The sequence below is a fragment of the Nothobranchius furzeri genome, chromosome 13 (assembly GCF_043380555.1).
Source record: "Nothobranchius furzeri strain GRZ-AD chromosome 13, NfurGRZ-RIMD1, whole genome shotgun sequence".
In the NCBI taxonomy this organism is placed as follows: Eukaryota; Metazoa; Chordata; class Actinopteri; order Cyprinodontiformes; family Nothobranchiidae; genus Nothobranchius; species Nothobranchius furzeri.
This window is the reverse complement of record NC_091753.1, coordinates 36992183-36998182: the sequence shown is the minus strand read 5'-3', so window position 1 is coordinate 36998182 and position 6000 is coordinate 36992183.

Sequence of the window (6000 nt, the reverse complement as noted above, 5' to 3'; positions counted from 1 at the left end):
GGGGGCTCGTCCGGGATTCTCAACCACCCCATGAAGGACTTTTAATGGCATGTGCTTTTTGCAAACAGGTTTTATTCATAGGGTTTTAAGATGTGTGGTCAGCTGTGTCCTCTCAGGTATTGTGAGTATGCCCTTTTTGTTTTATTCTGTTGTGCTTGTTAAATTTTAAAGTGAACAGAGTGAATTCCCTATAGGCTGTAGGAGCGCACCCTCTTTAGGATGCGTTCTGGTTTTTGTTTTTCTAGAGTTGGGATTATGGAGGTTAGTGTTGGTGATTCAGTTCACCATCTCGGGAGCACCCCAGGAAGGGCTGTGGCTAACCCCCTCCCTTTGCTGGTTTGAATGTGCCTCGGCACATGTGCTTAATCAGCCCATCTCTACGCCCCATGAAGACTAGGGTGGAGATCAGCTAGGACTCCTTCCATTAGCTAGAGGGAATTCTTGTTGGACAAAAGACCTGGGAGTGTTTGTGATAAAAGCCATGGAGGACAAAGGTGAAAGAAAAAAAATTGTGGTTGAACGTGTTTTGTTTTTTTTCTTTCTTTTAAGGGAGCATTCGATGTCTGTTTTAAAACGTAAACCCTTGGCCATTTTAACAATGTGTTTAAGTACTTTTAGATTTGGAGCTTTTTGTCATTTTAAAGTCCTTTTAATAAATCAATGTTTACAATTTCCACAACTGAAGCACATGCCTCTGTGTTACTCCCCGTCCTTCTCCATATCCACCAATAGAGGATGTAACACAATGGGGGCTCGTCCGGGATTCTCAACCATCCCATGAAGGACTTTTAATGGCATTTGCTTTTTGCAAACAGGTTTTATTCATAGGGTTTCAAGATGTGTGGTCAGCTGTGTCCTCTCAGGTATTGTGAGTATGCCCTTTTTGTTTTATTCTGTTGTGCTTGTTAAATTTTAAAGTGAACAGAGTGAATTCCCTATAGGCTGTAGGAGCGCACCCTCTTAGGATGCGTTCTGGTTTTTGTTTTTCTAGAGTTGGGGTTATGGAGGTTAGTGTTGGTGATTCAGTTCACCATCTCGGGAGCACCCCAGGAAGGGCTGTGGCTAACCCCCTCCCTTTGCTGGTTTGAATGTGCCTCGGCACATGTGCTTAATCAGCCCATCTCTACGCCCCATGAAGACTAAGGTGGAGATCAGCTAGAACTCCTTCCATTAGCTAGAGGGAATTCTTGTTGGACAAAAGACCTGGGAGTGTTTGTGATAAAAGCCATGGAGGACAAAGGTGAAAGAAAAAAAATTGTGGTTGAACGTGTTTTAATTTTTTTTTCTTTCTTTTAAGGGAGGAAGTGTTACGGCTGTTGCTGTTTGCCTCAGAAAGCTGACACTGCAGAGGACAATCAGTGCTGCCTCCACCTCCTACCTGCACAGCTGCATTCACTTGGGCTGATCACCTCCTGAGCAGCATAAAAGGGAGAGCTGCCAGGAGGAAGGGAGCGACTGGATCTGTGCCAGTTCTCTCATGTGCTCCATTTGTTTGTGTTTTAATGGCTTTTAAATGGGTTTTTAGTTCTTTAAGCTTAGTGAAGCTTAAGAGCCTTTAAAGGTTTTTATCAGACGAGGGACCAGAGTGCTGGTTACCTCGTGGCTCCCAAACTTGTGTTTAAGTCAGTGGACTTTGTTTTGTGAATCTTTGGGAGCATTCGATGTCTGTTTTAAACTTAAACCCTTGGCCATTTTAACAATGTGTTTAAGTACTTTTAGATTTGGAGCTTTTTGTCATTTTAAAATCTTTTTAATAAATCAATGTTTACAATTTCCACAACTGAAGCACATGCCTCTGTGTTACTCCCCGTCCTTCTCCATATCCACCAATAGAGGACGTAACACAAGATTCTCCGAAGAGACACGGAGCTGGTTCATTTCTGCCGTATGCTGATCGATAGCTGCGCGCAGTTGAACCACTTCAACAGGCAGACGAGCGAACTCCGCTGGGTCAACTTTAGACTCTGTCATCCTGTCAGGTTTGGTGGCAGAGCTGAAGCATGGCTGAGAAGGTCTGTTGCCCAGACGCGGAGTGGTGGAGATAAATAGCGGGGTCTAGCTCCTTTAGGTTCGGTTTGAAGGCTGGTAAGCCTGAGAACTCGATTCAAAGTCAGGTGAGAACGATGACAGAGTAATGAATGAAACGCCGGCACTTCCTTATATAGTGTCGGCGTGATGACGTCGGCGGCCACGTTGGTGGCGGGAATGTTGGGAAATGGTGGTGAGAATGCTGGAAAATGGAGTCAGCTGGAGGAGTTTGTGACAATTTCAGTCATTTTGATACTTGACTTGTGAAAGCTGATTTGAAGTTTGTTATTTTTTCTAGACATATTTAGAAGGAAATTTCAAATATATTACTATCAATATGGAACTATTTGGATTTTAGTAGCTGGATTTCCTACCCCCTTGACGGAACATTAGCATGGATAGGCTGGCATTAACATCGGAGAGGCTAGCCATTAGCATGTCTCGGAGAGTCACTAGTCAGCTAGTGGCCAACCTAGGTACGCTAATGGCTAGCCTCTCCAATGCTAATGCCAGCCTATCCATGCTAATGGTCCATCAAGTGGGTAGGAAATCCAGCTAGTGGCCAGCCTAGGCACGCTAATGGTTAGCCTCTCCAATGCTAACACCAGCCCGTCCAGGCTAACGCTAACCTATCCATGCTAATAGACAGCAGAGGGAGTGTTTGAACCAGTCAATGACCAGCCGAGGGCTGCTAGTCCCTAGCATATGTAGTAGTAACACCGGTAAAGGTGCTATTCCTCAGTAAGCAGCGCAAGCCTCTCAGTTACCGGTGCCAGCTTATCATTAATCAGGTCGGTAGTTTGCTATATAGCCTTCTGCTGCTGGGCAGTAGTCTTAATTTCGGCCCCCATACCGCACCATACACAGACTGGCTCACGCTGGTGAGGAGACACCATTAGTTCTAGTAACACCTGGGCTCCCAAGGCCTATTCTGACAGGATGGACGTTACGGGACCCTCAAGGATTCCAGTTGGATGATTGGAGGATTATTTAGGAGGATTGGAATGAACAAACTGATTTCAGTGGTGATCGGCTAAATGAGTGAGTGAACCCACTACCAAGGATGAACTCTGCTAACTTTAAAAATCAGCTGCTCTAAATAAGCATGAAGGTCAGAGAGGAGGTCTAGGATGGACATGGATAAAGGAACTGTAATGTAGAGGTAAAGTAGGGCAGGCCCAACATTAGCAGCTGTCATACGGTCCATCTGAAATGTTAGACTTTCATTTAGCTTGTTATGTGACAGGTTAGAGCACAGTCTCATGTTAGAGTTTTGTCATGAAAACATTGAGATATCTCACATCCTGATGGCATCTAAAAAAATTATTTTTTCTCAAAATAAAGAATAATTTTGATCACAATTGAAACTTACCATCCCAGAAAAACCTCGTCCAATCAATGTGCATGTCCTGTTCTCACTGAATGGATAGAAATCCCTCCTTCAAGCCTTGCGTGTTTGAGTGTGTGTGCGCGCGCGCACACACATGAGCGAATTGTGAACTGGCGTTGTAATTTAGCACTACTTAGATGTAGCCATCCTTACGCTGACAAAATGTAACTAAGTAACTTTTACTTTTGAGTACATTTTGTTTACGATACTTTTTACTTTTACTTGAGTAAAAATTTAGGCAAGTACTTTTACTTGTAATTGAGTAAAAAATTATCAAAGTATTGGTACTCGTAATTAAGTAGGAAATTTTAGTACTCTTTCCACCTCTGCTTATAAGGACGTACAAATTGTATGTAGAGAGCTTTTTTTTTCATGTCCCCCCAAAAATTACTCTGAAGTTTTACTGTTTATTGTCCCCCCCAAAATTGAAATGGGATTTCCGCCCTTGCACCCAACAATCACAGATCTGCATGTGCCATTATTATCAGGGCTATCCTGATCCAATCCAAACATTTCAGATTCGGGTCCCAAATGTGGCATTCCTATTTCTGATTGACATCAGAGTTGCTGGTCACATTCTGCTCCTAAACTAAAGCTTCCTTGTGGATTCAGTTTAATCACTTAGATACTTGCTGTTTAATGACGCAAACGTATGATTTAAAAGGCTGCTACATGTCATTTGCGTTGATTTGAAACACATCCCCCGAAATTACTTCGAGGCGTCCCAACTCTGTAATATATGAATAACCAGTAGGTGAATTTAACAAAACGAGTGAGACACGCTCACCTTGGTGACTGTCCCTAGTTTAGATGTCTTTCATACCATCTATGCTACAGCTACTGTCTTTTTTTTCTGTTGTTATCTCAAAATTAACCAGTTAGTAAGCTATTTTATTGACACCATGTTTGTTTTGGTTGTACTCACAAACCCGGCTCTCTTTCCAGTCTTGAGTTCTCTAGTCCACCCCTAGTGGAACACTCCAGTACTACAAGCAGTGCAGTGCTGTGCCATGTAGAGGCAAGTAGGTGAACAAAGACGCAGCCTGCTGCCTGCGCCATCGTGAGGTCAAACAGCAAGTATATCTTGGCCCTTATTATCCTGGATTTATAAAGCTCAAATGTTTTACTACCTTGTAAAGATGTATCAACGGTCTTGGGCCTTCTTATCTATCAGAACTGCTTTTACAATATGAACCCTCGCGGACTCTGCGCTCCTCTGGCAGGCGTCTCCTGGTCATCCCTAAAGTCAGGACACAAACTCACGGCGAGGCGTCCTTCCAGTGTTATGGCCCTCGCCTCTGGAACGAGCTGCCAGAGGACCTCAGGGCCTCAGAGAACGTTCATGTTTTTAAGTCAAGACTCAAGACCCATCTTTTTAGGTTAGCTTTTATCTAAATATTTACTACAGTTTTATTTCTCGTTTTACATGATTATATTTCATTACTTGCTTTGCATATTCTATATGATTATATTTTAGCACAGTTTTATTATTTAAATTATTATTTTACTGTCTATATGATTTTATTTATTACTTATTTTCTAATTGTTGTCATTTATATTAGCTCTTTTATTACATTTTTACTCATTTTAATCCAGTGTTTCCTCTGTGGGGGCCCTCTGCCCCGAGAGCGGTGGTCGACTGTAGCTTCCTGGGCGCTCTATAGGTGGGGGTCTATGCTCCCCCTCCACTGAGCGCCCTGAGTTAGTGTGGAAGACCTGATGCTGCCGGGACAGACGGCTCCTCTGATGGCGTTTCCTTGCGTTACCATACTTGGCTCATCTGGACTCAGCCTAATATAATTTTTACTCGTGTGTGTGTGTGAGTCTGTGTGTGTGTGCGTGTGATTCATAGACTGTAAATACTGGACAAACGGATTCCATTGGCTTCAATAACACGTTTGTTGTCTATAATGGGAGGTGGCCACCACCGCCATTTTGACCGTGTCACAGGTTACGTCCAGCCCAGACAACTCCATAAAAGGGAAGAGAGGAGGCGCTGAGGGTGTGGCTGTAAGGCTGGGCTCGAGTGACGACACCCAGGCGAACTAGCTACGAGCTAACCTGAAGCTAACCCTGGCTAACCCAAAGCTAAAGCGGAGGTGGGAGCCGAGCTAACGGATGTAGCCACCTAGCTTCAACCCAACCGGAGCTAACTGGAACACCCATCGACCTGAACCTCACACGGAGTTTAGGTGGAGGTTTTCTGCGCCTGTTCGTGAGAAGTACCTGTATTAAAAAAGTTTTAAATCGGTAAGTTTATAATTTATTTCCGTAATGAATACATTTTGCTTTGAGCAAGTTTTCAGTACAGTTTTTTTCGGCGCTATCACTCCTGAGTCGCACCAGCCATTAAATGTATCATGAAGAAGAGAAAATATATTTAAGTCGTATTTTGGGGGGATATTTTATTATCTTTCTTACAAAATCTGAGACCAAGCGTTTCACATTGCAACACAAGCACCGGTAACCATAACAGAATGAACAGCCAGCAGAGGAGAGGATGGCGGTGTTTGAAACCCTCCCGGCCGGCGTGTAGAGCTCATTCCTGGGCTGGAGCCGGCCCTCAGCACCCCGCCACAGGC